Source organism: Taudactylus pleione, unplaced genomic scaffold (assembly GCF_031769625.1).
Source record: "Taudactylus pleione unplaced genomic scaffold, aTauple2 ptg000652l, whole genome shotgun sequence".
NCBI classification, from domain to species: Eukaryota; Metazoa; Chordata; class Amphibia; order Anura; family Myobatrachidae; genus Taudactylus; species Taudactylus pleione.
In genome coordinates this window covers 6155669-6172593 of record NW_028285054.1, presented here as the reverse complement: position 1 = coordinate 6172593, position 16925 = coordinate 6155669, and positions in this window count along the sequence as shown.

Genomic DNA, 16925 nt, shown 5'->3' with positions numbered 1-16925 from the left:
GAAGGTAAGTAGGAGATATCTGTGATACTAGTGTATAGGGACAACGGGCCATTCCGTATATACAGAATCTAAGTAGGAGATATCTGTGGTACTAGTGTATGGGGACAGCGGGCCATTCCGTATATACAGAATCTAAGTAGGAGATATCTGTGGTACTAGTGTATGGGGACAGCGGGCCATTCCGCAAACAGAAGGTAAGTAGGAGATATCTGTGATACTAGTGTATGGGGACAGCGGGCCATTCCGCAAACAGAAGGTAAGTGGGAGATATCTGTGATACTAGTGTATGGGAACAGAGGGCCATTCCGCAAACAGAAGGTAAGAAGAAAATATCTGTGATATCTCCTGCTTCACCTTCTTAATGAATGGCCCGAATACTTAATTTTAACAATAGGAGGTGAAAATGTGCTTTTTCACCTGCTTTTGTCAAAATTACATGATGATGAATTGGCCCTAAAGCATCATGAGATCATGGCTTCTCCTTCAACCTTTCATCTTCTGCACATACTAAGGAATGTTCTTACAGTGTTCTGAGCTCAGTCAGGCCTCCGTCTAGTGTGGTTCTACTACAATATGAATGGTAACTGGCTGGGGGATTGTGCAGTCTCCCCACCAACGCTGATTGATTATGTAAATGATGTGTAGAGGACAGTCGCTGGCTTGTGAATATCTCCCCTCGTACTGTATGTAATGGTTTATATAATAGTATAATGCCCATTGACAGGATTTCCAAGAATAAAGAAATCCCTTTACACCCGAGAGGCTAGCAGGTACAGGGTACGGGAATGCTAACTGTACATTTTCTGGATGAATGCTAGTGGTTTTGTTTAAAGCATCCTTTTGCCTTTCCATGACTGCTCACTATAATAAATTTTTACGCATACTGTAACCTTTAGTTAATTAATCCTGCACAGCTTAAATCCTACACGGGTCCCAAGATACCCCTTATATCTAGGTGCATTTTGCCTTCACTGAGAGTTGTAGATTCTGTTTAATTGTGCTCACTCAGAAGCAGGGAATAAGCACTAGATTTCCAAAGGAGAAAAACAACAGCTATCTCCTTGCTTAGTCTTTATCACCTACAGTACCCACAGTGCACTCTGTTATTAAAGCAATACGCTCTCTAGTAATACTAAAGCTATTAACATAGAAAATGCACACTTGCAAACGTTTAAGGCTTCACACTATGACCTGCAGGAGATCCCAGTGGTGATGGTCCAGGTATGAAGTGTGAGGCAATACACATATTAATTTGAGGAGAAGATCTAAGGTGATACAGATAAATCCAATATAAAATAAAGGATATAATCAAACCAAAATAATCCAGAGACAAAAAGACATGTTCATAATATTTCAAAGATTCTTTCTTCTTATCCACAATGACTACGAGATGTGAGATATGAAAAAATAAATACAGTGGGGGTGTATAGTTCGCTCTGTCTGCTGGTATTCAAAGCTGCACACCTATCGGGGGTCTTGCCAAACCACCAACAATCAACCAGAGACAAAGAAAAATGATAGGTGGCGCTAATCTCTCACAGCAGATGGTATTCCAAATATAAAAAGTTTTATTAAGAAATACACATAAACATATTAGATAATCCCTTATAAATTCCCGGGAAAGGGATAGTGTGATTCAAATCACAATAAACATCTAACATATGAATTAAAAAAGACATATACTAAAAAACTTGTAAATACACATAAGTCAGCATAAATCAGACAGCCAGCGGTTAGTGATATCCAACATCCATATGGTACAAGATACGAATGTTCCTTTCCAAATAGAACAGCTGAAGCCTGTGCACAGTGACAGCTCTGCGAGGAGTTATGTAATATTCAATAAAGTTCTGAGTCATTGTAACTGTATGTAACAAGTTTGCCAAAGAGCAACAATGTTACCAGTACTTCTATCCAATCAAATAGACGCTCCAACACAGACGGCAGATGGAAATGAGTGAAATAATAGCGTGGTACTGGAGTCTCAGTGTGTATATACGCTCAACAGTACTCACAATCCTCCTTCTATGCTAACCACTCCAGCGGTAATCGGTCTGTAATCTCCGTGGCTCTGATTGTTCCTCCAAAGACAAATATGGAACTAATCTCCTTCTTGCGCTGCTCCAGTCTTGACTGAGTGAGCCTCACTCTCCCGCATAAGTCCAAGCGGTGTCACATGTAGAGACCAGCAGCTTTAACTAATAAGTTGGGGGGAAGCAGAGCAGGAGCCTCGTAGCTGCAAGCATGCAGTATAGGATGGAATCCCACCATCGGTCAGATACTTCGTGCCCTCAACGCGTTTCTCCGCACTAGGCGGCTTTTTCAAGAGGCGGACGTGTCTCTGGATGGAAGAATAAATACAACACAAAATTAAATGTGAAGTACTGCTTCAGGATAAGAAAATGCATCCCCCTTGTGGTTATTGGAAAGTGAATATGGTGATGGTGTTTATAAGGTCCAAAAGGTTAATCGGGATATGAGAAAAGAGCCTCACCACCACTATTTCTTTAAGCAGGCGTACCTATAACTCCCTTGAAAAATACATGGGAAATATATATCAAAGTTTCTAATATTCATAATAATCCACCGTGTGGCACTCAAAATAAACAGTAAAATGGAGAGTACCCCAACTCACATGAATGATGGTTGGGATCCACATATAATAGTATCTTTAAGACTTTTTTCGTCTACTTCATTCACAGCACAACGCCAATATAGCAAATGGTAAATCCTTTATTCCCAATAGAAAGTAGTAAAGAAAAACCACTAGGCACAGAATTGATATCAACATACACAACAGAGTCCAAAGTCAATTATAGATGGTTAAGAGGAGAAAAAATATTCTACAATAAGGACCTCATTCAGACCCGCTCGCAAGCAGGTCGATGGTGAGGGCCTGCGCACGCGCAGCGCTCGCACTGCGAGCCCCGGAGTGAGTAACAAATGCACTTGCTCCAGGACTCGCTACAAAAGGGGTGGCTGCCAATGTTGATCGACAGCTCGCACCGTTTTGTATGCGGGGTGGGGGTGTGGCCGGACAAACAAAGGTGTTCATGAAGGAACGCCTGCCAGTGATGTCAGTAGGGAGCTTCCTGCTCTGTTATAGCAGGAAGCTACCTGGGGCTTGCAGTAGACGAGAACCTACCGCAAGGGTCTCGTCGCAAGCCCCAATGGTCGCGATGGTCTCGACCATCGTAACCATCACCTAGTCACTCGCTAAAGCTGTGGGTGGTAACCCACAGCTTAGTGAGCGGCCAGGAGGCCGCCTTTCAAAAGAAAAGTGGCCGCCCTCATTCAGAGCGAGCGCTCACTTTTTGCAAGCAGCTCTGAATGAAGTCCTAAAACCACTTGCAGGATAATAAGACCTGCATCAGGAACATTGCATACCTCCAAATAAAAGTCCAGGTCTCTGTGGTTCTCCTATGGCTGCCCACAAATCTCAGCACCAACGCCGTTTCAATCCACAATGTATCTTTATCCATAGAGGTACAGTATGCAATGTTTCTGATGCAGGTCTAAGTCCGGACCTTTTATCCTGCAAGTGGATTTATTGCGAATTATTTATATGTTGCCATTGAGGAACTTTAATCAATATTCCACATTATATAGCTGCAATCAGGCAGTTGAGCATTTTAACCATTTGCAGGAATGTGTAGTATATTGTTTTAGCAATATCTACTTTTTATAGATATTTATGTGATAGATTGTTGTTTATTTGTGTATTACATAAATGTATGAATATAATTACTACAATTCTTTGTGGCAGCTGTATGAAGCTCTGGGATGTGATAAAGTGGAAAGTGATAAACGTCCAACCAATCAGCTCCCAACTGTCATTTTTCAAACACAACCTGTGACATGACAGTTAGGAGCTGAGTGGTTGGTTGTTTATCACTCTGCACTTTATCACTTTCCAGAGCTTCATACATCTGCCCCATTGTGTCCCATTCTATAGTATTTGCACTCCTAGGATTGTTGACTTTCCGTCATGCTTTTGTATGGCATCTGCAATGTCTGCATCTGTGTTGAGCCTCCCATAGCTATAACTGATCGAAATCAGTATGAATGACGGGCGGACGTCAGCCTGGCGGTTCAAATACCGACGCCGGCAGCCCGATGGGTGAAAATCCCAACAGCGCAGGTAAGTATACTATCCCAACCCCTCTCCCTACCTAACCCTCCCTTAGGGGTGCCTAACCCTAACCTCCCCCCCTAGTGCCTAACCCTAACCTCCCCACGTTAGTGCCTAAGCCTAACCCCCCCTCCCTGCACCCTAAACTTAACCCTCCCACTAACCTCCCCACTTAGTGCCTAAACCTGACCTCCCTTCCCCTCGGTGTTCCGGTGTCGGGATAAACATAGGCATTGTTATTTTGATGCCTATGTTAAATCCCTTGCCGGGATGACAGTGTCGGGATTAAGACCGGCGCCCATGCGGCCGATGATCTCATAACATCCCTAACAACATCCCTAACTGATCATAGCCATCCATTCTCTCAATTTCCACTCTAATTATCTTATTTCAATCTTTATTTAGTGTATTTAAATAATCAAAACAGTGTACTTTGAATTGTGATATGTGCATTATGCATATTGCACCATGATAGTTCAACAGCAGACAGAAAGCATGTATCTGTTTGTATACAGCAGGTTAAAACCCTGTGCCACATGAAAAAAAAAAAAACCCCACTTACCTGCCCTGTGGTCTCCGCGGCTCCCGATGGCCTCCCCTCTATCTTCTTACTGGAGAGGGTGCTGCTGGGAGATGTCAGTGGCTGGTGGGAGTGCCTGGGGCTGGTGGGAGGGGCAAGGGCTGCTGGGAGATATAGTTCCCCCAGCACCCATTCCGGGGGCCACACTGTCACTGGTGGGGGCACACATACACACTCACTCATACACACTTACAAACACCACTCACCCTGCTGCAGAAGAGCCGTCTCCCGACTCTGGATGCAAAAGACAGCGCTGAAGAAGGTGAGTAATTAAGGACTAATTAAGCTAATTGAAATCTCCAATTGCTTAATTAGTCCTAAGGGGGGGTTCCCCCGGGGTCCCAGAGCAAGTCCCACTGTTTTTTCCTAAAATTAATGATTTTACATAAAATCACACTTGCTCTGGAGGTGCGAGGAAAAAAAACTCCCGACATGGGAAAAAAAAAAAACCGCACCTAATTGAATATCAAAAATCCCACTCCTGCAGGAAAAACCTTGCAGGTGCAGGATTTTTGAATATGCCCCATAGTGTCCCAAAGCAAAATGTGGTGGTCACGATATGTGAGCATCCACGACGGACGATTGTTAGAACTAATAGCCCAAATGCACACTCTGAAGATTAGCGTGGGGACCACTTAAGAAGATGGACCAGCATTACTGGACCCCCCTCACAGCCACTGCAACCCAGCAATGGTTGTCATTCCTCTACTGTTAATAGATTGAAAAAATATTAGGAGGTACTTTAAAATTCCACGGCCTACTGTATATAACTGTTCAGAATCATGCCCTTATAATACTAAGAAAATAACACGTCCTCTGGATTTTAGATGGTCCCTTCATGTCCACGTATAACGATACCACACAAAATTATGGCATAATTTTTAGGCAAATGTCACATGAATAAACAACCAAATTTGGGTTTTGGAGAACTGCTAGTCAAGTAATCATTGATACCACTTGATCTCCAAGTTTACTGACATTGTTTAAAGTTGGGCAGCTACCAAGGGCACCAAACACCTTACCGATCTTTGGTTGGGATAGCTTCCAGTCTTGCCACTAGATACTCAGCCAGACAATCCTTCACCCTAAACTTACCAACCACCCCAGATGCATTCTAAAGGGCTTCAAATTTTTCTTAATTATTATCAATCTATAATAAGTTACATGGAGAAGTGGCAAACTTTACAGATCGGTTTGTTTAACCTCTTCTCAGACACAGTGTTCCCACCCAAATCATGTTCCCTCTTCAGGGTTACAGATCTTGGCAAGGTCTACGGGCATCTGACATGGAAAAGACACAATAAATGATGGATGATGGCTCACAAAATACCTAATAAAAAATGTCACAAACACCAGGCAAAAAAGCATAAAACTCTTAGAAACGGTTATTAATTGTTTGGCATATGGCAGATCAGTAATTTAGTAAATAAAAAAAGTCAGTGGGGGAAAAAAAGTGGAGAAGTTTCCCATAGCAACCAATTAGCTTCTTGCTATTATTTATCTAGCACCTTCTAGAAATTGACAGAAGCTGATTAGTTGCTATGGGGAACCTCCATTGTTCTGCTTTAGAATGTTTGACACATTGGAGGAAATGTATGAAACCTTCTAAAGAGGACAGATGAAGTTACCCACAGCAACCAATTAAGCATATAATAGGGTTAGAAGTGCTAATGAGAGGAACAAGGATCACTCCATTGGGTATAGGTTGGTGTGGGTGGAAGGGTGACTGTATAGACTACTGTCTGGGACAGACATAACTGAGTCTGAGCTGGCCAGGAGGCAGTCAGTGGTCCCTTGATGTTATTGTGCCAATTGTTAGAGTTAGCTTATGACACCCCAGTCCAGTATGCTGGAATTGGTATTCATTGTGCTCTCCAAAAGCCAATGGGCAGTTGAGATCATGTTAGTACCCCCAAAAAATGGTAGCACATTCTTCTGTGTGGATTTTAGGAAATTGAACCAGGTAACTGTGATGGATGCTTACCTCAAGTCTCACATCGATGAGCTCCTGGATCAACTGTGGGAGGTCCACTTTGTGTCTACCTTGGACAACAGTAAGGAGTACTGGCAGGAGGCATGGGAGTGTTCTACATTCACCAGCCCATTTGGGATATTCATTTTCTCTGCAATTCCATTCAGGATTAAGAATGCCCAAGCCACATTCCAGCATGCAGTGGATGATGTGCTGCGAGGAAGCCAAAAGTTCAGCCAGGCATACTTGGAAGACATAGCCATCTTCAACGAGATATGGGGGGACCACCTGCCAGACATGACTGAGGTATTTAGCAGGATTGCACAGGATGGATTCAATATCTAATCAGACAATTGTCAGTTGGGGATGGTGGTAGTACTGTATTTGGGGCAATTTGCTGGTGGAGGCATCGACCCACCAATCAAAACCAGGTGTGTGCAAAAATGTGTGCCCCATAACAGCACCATTTCCAAACCCTTGATAGATTTACCATCCAAAAAGTACATTCGACAAATAGACTGGATTGATGACTGGGAGCAGGCATTTAACAGACTGGAGGATATACTTTCCCAGCACCCACTACTGATGCCCCAAATGGTTCATTGTGCAGACTGATGCCTCAGGTCATGAACTGGGCACTGTGCACAGCCAGGTGAGGGAGGATGTGAATGTAGATCTGTATGCATGCACACCCAAAAAAGGGGCATGGCCTAATAACAAGGGACATGGCCTTGTGGGAGAAGTTGGTCCCCAAGCCATCCCTCCTGTTTTTTTCATGTTGAGGGCATGCTCAGTGCTCCTGAAACTGTTAGGCATGCCCCCAATTTATTTGCACCACTTACATTGCAACATGATTTGTCCAGGTACAAAGTTACTTGCTTTTCTTTTTGCTTTGCTCCCAACTCAGAATTAGCTCCTCATCTTCTGCTTTCATTTACGGTTACAGGACTTTTTTTGGGGCTGCACCCACTGTGTGGAATGCCTGCCCTTGTACTGAAGGACTTTCTTCCACTCTAAAAAAAGATAACCATCAAGCGTTCCCTGAACCTCTTTGGGCAATTTGCTCAACCTCCCTGTGCTATCCTGACCCAATGATCTGCTCTCTACACGGCTCTGGTCAGATATAACAAAACATGTCTAAATCTGTGCCAGGTGGAATTGTCCATTACTGCATGGTCCACACCAGCACAAGGAGTTAAGGACCACACCCACACTTTCCTAAAGTCTTCCTGCATAGTTTCATTATTTAATCTCTTACTTTATTTACATTTCTCTTTATTCTACCCTAAAAAGGGCTAAAAATGAGAAGATGTTATTTGGAGCATAGCTAATAACCGTGCAATCTTCAGACCCACCGTGTTTCTGTGCGCAAATGTTCTAACTTGCCCACCTACAGTAGTGCATTATTAGTATACCTACCTACTTTGCAGGGCATCTTTCCAGGAACCACCGGGAAGGACCTGCTCTTCTTATCTTCCGGGGGCGGGGCCAGACTATAGCCATAATTAGGCCCCACCCACCTTACAGGAAAACCCAGCGATTCGTGGGTTTGTGAGGAGGGGACAGGTCTAACTGACGCAAATCGCGTAATTTAGCCCCGCCACTTCCCGACGGACCTTCAAATTTCTCTGAAAACCTCCCCATCCTGTCCACCACACTAGGAAGTGAGCATCATGTGGGAGATTTGCCAACTCTTTCAGGGGTGCGGGGGGTTACCTGAAAAATCGGGAGCCTCCTGCTACTCTGGGAGAGTAGGCAATTATGATTATTAGGTTAATTTCATCCCCTGTGTAAACACCTCAGGAAAAGCTCTCAAAAACACGTACGATGAAAAGAGTCACCCTTCAGTCCATTTTAGGATCTTCCATTTTATTGGTTTAAACTTTTAGTTTGGTCTACTCCAAAGTTTCCCAAACGCCGTCATTACATCCTGGTTTTAATGATATCCATGCTGCAGCACTGGTGACTTCATTAATACCTCAGTCAATTTGTTTTAACCATATGGACTCAAACATGGATATCCTTAAAACCTGGACTGTAATGGCGGAGTTTGGGAAACTTTGGTTTAGTCTAAAATCCCTCCATGAAATGTGGAACAAGGTGAATATTTTTACTGCCGACATATAAGATATAAAGTAGGCAATATTTGAAAACGTGCAAGTAGTGATAGTCATTAAACGACAGGCATCGTAGGATGATTTCGGCAGCAGCTGGGATCATATTGTGCAGCTGTTTAACCAATTACAGTCTATGTCACATTTCTAGAGAATCTCAATTACTAACAGTATGTTCAGAGACAAGGTATTCTCCTGGTGAGATTTGAAAAGCATGAAGTACAGTAATCACATACACATCTCCAGAATAAGGGAATATTCAGCAAATTCGGCACGAGTGAGGATTGGATCACAGTTTCTGCCTCAGCCGCTAATGCTTTTGTTGTGCAGAGCTTCATTTACTTTTAGTTTTGAGAAACATCCGCTGATATGTAAGGAATGTAGATGATAAGCTAATGACAAGATGATGAAGATAATAATTAACCGCCCCTGTGTACTGTTATTTGTGTTTACTCACAGGCCGTGTCTCATAAAAACAAATATGATTTTTAATGTCCTCCGGTGCTCTGAGGTACATTCATCATGTCACCTGCCTGTGATCATACAGATATCATACATACACTACATATATTGGTTCCCTGAATTCTTGGATCTTACTCATTTCTACAGCAGGACAGGCTAAGCCTTGGAGAGGGATAGAGTGAACGGAGATAAAGGGGTCTATTTACTAAGCCTTGGATGTAGATCTAGGAGTCTATTTATCAAGCAGTGAAAAGTGTGGAGAACTGAACCAGTGGAGAAGTTGCCCATAGCAACCAATCATCTTTGAAGTAGCATTTATCAAGTACAGTCTATAAAATAATAGGTAGGAGCTGATTGGTTGCTATGGGCAAATTTTTCACTGGTTCTCTTCTCCACACTTTTCACTGCTTTATAAATAGACCCCATAGTACCAACCAATCAGCTCCTAACTGTCACTTTACAGGCTGCGTTTGAAATATGACAGTTAGGAGCTGAGTGGTTGGTTCTTTATCTACGTCTACTTTATTACTCTCCAAGGCTTAGTGCACCAGGCCCAATGGAAAAAAAAGAGTTGAGCTTTGAGTTTTAACTCAACACATTGGATCTTATATACTAACATGGTATAACTTGCATAAAAGGGTAGTAACCCATAGCAGCTAAGCAGATGCTTGCATTCAATAAATAAACTTTGACAACTAAATTTTCATTAGGGATGAGCAGGTTCGGTTCTCAAAGAGCCAAGCTCGGATCTCCCTGCCTGCCCCAGATCCCTCACCAGAGGCAAACCCTTGTGATCCTATTTTCGGGTCACGAGGTTTTGTATTGAGTGGGCTTAATGCTGATTGGCTGAGAGAGCCATCTGTCATGGCTCTCAGCGAATCAGCTTTAAGCCCATTTAATACGCCCACCATCCCCTGCTGCCTGACACCGCCGGCATCACCCCCTGCCAACACTGCCGGCACCCCCCACTGCCTGACACCGCCGGGACCTGCCGCTGCCGACACTGCCGGCAACCCCACTGGCAACATCCCCTGCTGCCGACACTGCCAGAACCCCTGCACTGCTGCCCCATGTACTGAGGACACCGTCAGCGACCCCCATGATGCCGACACTACCGTCACTCCCACACTGAGGACACCACGAGCACCCCTGCACTGCAAACACTGTAAGCACACATGCATTGAGGATACCGCGCTCTGCCGACACCGCCGGCACCCTGCATTGAGAACACCCCTGCACTGCTGACACAGTCAGCAAACCATGCACTGAGGACACCGCTGGCACCCCCACACTGCCGACTTCGCCGGTACCCTTCACTGAGGACACTGCCAGCACTGTAGCACTGCCATTCCACTATTGAGGACACTGTCAGCAACCCCTGCACTGCCAACACAGCCAGCAAACCTGCACTGAAGATACCGCTGGCGCCTCTGCACTGCCGACATCGCCGGTACCCTTCACTGAGGACACTGCCAGCACCAGCACTGCCATTCCATGTACTGAGGACACCGTCAGCAACCCCTGCACTGCTGACACAGCCAGCAAACCTGCATTAAAGACACCACTGGCACTGCTGACATTGCCAGTACCCTTCACTGAGGACACTGCCAGCACCACAGCACTGCCATTCCATGTACTGAGGACACCGTCAGCAACCCCTGCACTGCCGACACAGCCAGCAAATCTGCACTAAAGACACTGCTGGCACCCCCGCTCTGCTGACACAGCCTTTACCATGCACTGAGGACACTGCCAGCACCGCAGCACTGCCAATCCCTATACTGAGGACACCGTCAGCAACCCCGCTCTGCCGACACTGCTGTCACAGTAAGTGTACTTTTGGTGTATCCAACCCACACTGCATAACACACTGTATCCATGTTGGAAATTGGAAGCTGAACTGCCACATGTTAGTGCCGCCCACTGTGTCACTTAGCTTAGTCAGCCAGCTAGCTGAATGCCACCTTTTGGCCTTAACTAGGTAAAAAAATAATATTGTGCAGTGGTCAAAATTGATTGGAAATGACTGGAAATAAATGTTAGGTTAATAATACTGTAGGAACAAAAAAAGCCAATTTTATGTGATTTTAGCTGTTTTTATGATATTTTAAGAAAAAATCCAGATCCAAAACCAAAACTGAAAAACAGAACACCAAGGAAAAAAATCCAAAACTAGATTCAGATCCAAAACCAGGGAAGATCCAGAAAACCAAAAATCCAGAAATCCAAAACCAAAACACGACGGTCGGCGCACATCTCTAATTTTCATTGGTTATTATGGTGGTCTATTCATTATCCCTTAAATCCAACAAAAGTAAAATGTCAGTGTTATAGATTTATGGAGAGTTGAACACCAACGTTTGGTTGTATGAATTTGAGTTGTCTTGTTTATCATCCGTTTTTTTGTACACCACCATACTAACTTTAAACATCAACCTATAACAACTCACATTGTCTGTGTCTTCATTTTATATATAAGTTTTGGTTATAGTATTTAAGAGGCCCTAAGTGAAGAAGGTAACTGATAAGTTTATTTAATATCCATAGGAGGAGATTAATTTCTTTGCCATGTGCTGCAGTGTTTGGCTGCACATATCACGTATAGTTCCATAGCATTTAAACATTGCTCATTTTAATTCACTTGAACTCTCCAGGAGGTACTTTGCGGCAATTGTGAAGAAATGATCCCCCCCCCATATAGTTTATCCCATACCTCCCAACATATTGGAGGTAAAATTGGGTACACCACGCGTGCCCCAAAAAGAGCCGTAGCTTTGCTGGAAGGGGGCGTGATCTGGAGTAATACCCTTGTTTGCATCACTAGGTTTGTGCCCAGCATTCACGGAGATGCTGGGCTGCCCCCAGACTCTCCCCTCACAGGGAATGTAGTGTGAGAATGCTCCCCCAATTGCCTCCCTCATGGGACACTGAGACCGCTGGTGGGATGGCAGTGCCGTCCCCGAAAAGCAGGACTGTACCACACAATGTGGGAGAGTTGGGGAATATGTTACTCTAATGCAATGATGTGTGGTGAGGTAAATGGCTGGGGAGGCACTGGCTAGTATCAGAACCAGATTTACACATACATATATGAACCCGAGGGTTCATGTGGGCATTACACAAAGGTGCAGCAGTATATAGTGCTGGAAATTTGGTGCATTTTGATCAGGGATGTGCAGAAAAGGTAGTCAGGGGAGGCAGTGCCTCACCTGCCATACACTTTTTACTCCAGAGTTTTTGACTATAAAAATGATTAATGACAAAACTGAGAAAATCAGCTGTCTCACCAAATCTTCTCACGGCTCCTTTCGGAGCAGTGAAACTAGTGCGCCTGCATGACCTAGAGTTTATGCAGGCGCACAAAAGCCCCAGCATCCGGCGGAAGGATCCATAAAGGGGCGGAGGGATCTGAACGGATCTCTCTTCGCAACCCAGTACTCTCTCTCATAGGGAATGATTGGGTTGTGGGAACTAACGCCATCTGAAGATAGTGAATGCTCCTGCAGTCAAGCTCCGTATATATTGTATTTTCGCAGCTTGATGAATTCCTGTCCCCATACTACTGTATGAGGACAACAGGCCAGATCGTGAGAGAAAGGTAAGTAGGAGATATCTGTGATACTAGTGTATGGGGACAGCGGTACAGATCATGAGAGAAAGGTAAGTAGGCGATATCTGTGATACTAGTGTATGGGGACAGCGGTACAGATCATGAGAGAAAGGTAAGTAGGAGATATCTGTGATACTAGTGTATGGGGACAGCGGTACAGATCATGAGAGAAAGGTAAGTAGGCGATATCTGTGATACTAGTGTATGGGGACAACAGGCCAGATCGTGAGAGAAAGGTAAGTAGGAGATATCTGTGATACTAGTGTATGGGGACAGCGGGCCAGATTGTGAGAGAAAGGTAAGTAGGAGATATCTGTGATATCTCCTGCATCACCTTTTTGATGAATGGCCCGAAAACTTAAGTTCTACAAAAGCTTTTGTAGAAATATAGGGGTCTATTTACTAAGCAATGTTAGGAGACAGAGTGAAAAGTGATAAGAAAGTGATAAGGTGCAAGCCAATCAGCTCCCAACTGTCATCTCACAGGCTGTGTTTGAAAAATGATAGTTGGGAGCTGATTGGCTGTCACCTTATCACTTTCTTATCACTTTTCACTCTGTCTCCTAACACTGCTTAGTAAATAGACCCCTAAGTGATAATGAATAGAGCCCCAAGTGTTAAAGTACCTCCCTTGCCATATTGGTGAATGTTAAGAATTGTAGGTGCTGTATATGATAATATACAATATCTTCTATATAATCTATAGATTAATTGCCAATTAATGCCATTGTTCCCTGTTAACAGACTGTGCAACGTTTTATTTTTTGAAAATCTATTACAAAAAGCTCTTTTGATGCATAAATACGCTCACTGCAGCGGAGCATTTGACAGTTTTCCAGCAATTATAATTATTGCTTCTCAGTTCATTTCTGCATTCAAATTTAATTTCCATTTCTTTTGTCCATTTCAGATGAGCCCCACGCTGCTGCAAAGGAAAGTGAGTTTTTATTGGAGACGTCACACTAGCAGATTGCTATACAATAGAGCCCCCGGATCCAGCACATTCATGCTTCTGTGGCAGCTCCTTATTTTCTTTGCATGGTATAGAACAACATCAAGGGTTATGATTGTAACAGGTGCACTGCAGACTGACTTCTGTGCAGAATTGTTACATCCAAACCCGCTGACATTTTTTTTTCCCCTGGAAAAATATTGTGCAGATAAAGCTCAGAGTTCTATTAACTCTTTGCATATACAACCACTAGCCTCCACTTTCAATTTGTAGTAGTAATATGCCTTTTAAGATTAAATCTAATTAACTCAATGACACCTGTAATAGAAACATGTAGCTTTCAGTGTATTTAATTTTTTATTATGATGATGCTCCCATTATATTTAAGGATATATTTTATTCCTGGGTAAGGCAGAGCTACAATTATACTCCTTTCCCACCAAAAACCCGGGTTCCGACCTGGGTCTTTGGACATGGTTCCAACCCAGGTCAGGCCCTGTTTACACTGCACCTTCTATATGGGTTATTCCCAGGACAGCCCCTTTACGCTGAACCCGGGTCTGTACTGCTAAACTTGTGAGGTCATAAAAAGTGGGAGGTGACTGCTCCACAACCACCAATCAGTTCATTTTAGGCATGACCCAGGTCGGATAACCTGGGTTGTGCCGTTAACACTGCATCATCACCCAGGTCCATCCTGGGTCCGACGCTGGTAGCCACTTGGGTTGGATTCCCAGGTCACTTGACCCAGGTTATTTTCAGGGACACCTGTCCACTGAGCCGTGACCCGGGTAGACCTGGCAATTACCCCGGGTTATTCCAGCAGTGGAAAAAAAAGGGGTATAACTGTGAAATTAAATTGTATGCGATGCATTGCATAGTAAAGAATAATGCTGAGTTGGACATAAATTTGTAAGGTGCAAACCCACAAAAACAATGCATGCCTATGCACATACAGATGTGTCCTCAGACACGATGACCGCAGTTATGCCAAACAGCCCTACTGGGCGCATCAGGTCCCGTGCGCAAAGTGTCTTTTTTGCTCAAAAATGCATCTTAGTCTTAGTCTGCAGTGATTCATATATATGCCACGCTTGTACATTCATGCGTAAGTGAGTTGGAATCTGTATACGCAGTGCAACGATGCAGGGGCCGCAACTTTTGTTAACCCCAAGTTCCGTGCTCCATCTGCGACTTTGTACATATTTAATACGAACTCCTGTGCAGTTAAAGTCGCAAATTGGCGTCTCTGGTACAGATGAAGTGGTTTTTCACTGCGTCTGTGGTGCAAATAAAATACAAATATAAAGAAAAAATAGCTGCACAAAAACCACGGTTCACTTGCACCACATGGCGCATTAAGGTTAGATGTATGAGGACTGTGGTAGGAGTACAGAATATGGTTGCTGGAAGCCATATTGTTGTGTGATTTTATTACTGTATAATGCAATAGATATCTGTGTAAGACATTAGAAGGGATAGTTAGGTTGAAATATATACATTGCACAAGGTGTTCTCGACAGAAAGAACCCAAGGACAGGACAAAGTTCACTGTTTAAGTTAAGCAAAGAGTGTCTTATTGTGTCCAGATATGTGGCCATACATATGTAATCCTCCGTCAACATTGTATTACCTTCAGTTAAGCTAAGTACACGTCATTAACAGTCATATGTCTTTGACATGTCCAACTTTCTTAATTGAGACAACAGTGCCCCCTACTATCTATTCTTTCCTCTTTCTTTTACTTATATTTCCTAACAAGACCTTTGTACTTGTTAAACTGCTTAAGCAGGGCCATAACTATGGTGGTGCGACCAGTGCCATGGCACAGGGTACCGCAGGGCAGGGGCCGCTGTTTGGGCCTGTAAATTTTCCTGTTTATTATCATTCTCACTTGTAGCTTCCTCTTCTTTTATCCCCAGCATCTCCTGGTCTCCCCTATCTCTTCCATGGCCCTTCCCCATGAGACCATGGCTCTTTTTCAGGTGCATCTTATGTCTCTATTTAAAACATGGGGGGCACCAATGATCTCTCTGGCATAGGGCACCAAAAAGTGTAGTTACGACTCTGTGCTTAAGCATGGGATTTTCTTCCTATATAAGATGTAACCTGTCAGTATACAGTTAGCCTTTTGTCTATGCTCGATGTACAAGATCCCAGCTCCACGGTGTTGGAGCAGAGTCTCCTGGGAATGAAGCCATCTATGTTTTAAGTAGATCTATTCAAGAAAGTTAAGTATTCTTCCTTTCACTTTGTAATAAATGTCTTTTTAACATATATTACTTGTGTGGCTTGATTAACCCTTTGTATCCAAGAATCATATTCTCGTTCCACCGAGAACAAGGACATATCTGTATGTATATTTGCTCACATCTGACACTCGCGCTCTCATGTCATTGGAGGGGTGAGACAGGGCGGGAAAGAGGCAGTCTAAAATGTTTCGTGTCCAGTCAGGGTGTGCTTGTGTAATTGCAAACATATACAGATCCACACGGAGTCTCAAATATACTCCTGTCATTAGTTCTAATAACTATGAGTGCCCGAGAACTGGTGCAAATTCACGCTGATGATAACAATGGTTGCCAACACTAGCCATCTATTTATGATTGGCTGAATGCAATTTCAACTCTGAAGCTGATTGGTGCTTTCTTCATTGATCATGTCCACATTAAATAATTTTTTTGGCATATTTTAAAATTACAATAAGGGTTATTAGAGCTGCTTCAATACTTCAATATACCCATACTTCCTATCTCGCATTGGAAGAAAGGGTAAATCGGGATAAAAAACCATTCCTGATTGGCAAGTAGGTGTCTCAAAAGAGCTTAGCTTTTCTCATTTTGCGTCCAGCGTGCCACTTGAGCAGTCTGTACGCTCAGTAGGGTTTCTTCTTCCTTTACAATGGATTACAAGATTCTTATTGGTATTTACGATGGACCAAAAAAGAAAGATGTTAGGTAAGTATATATTGGGCCCAATTTCATATTGGTGGCAAGAATTATAATGTCATATTGGGGACACAAATTATGTATTACTCCATATTATAACTGCTTTATTGGAGTATTATATAGTACTGGATTCTTTCATTGGGTATACAGTACAA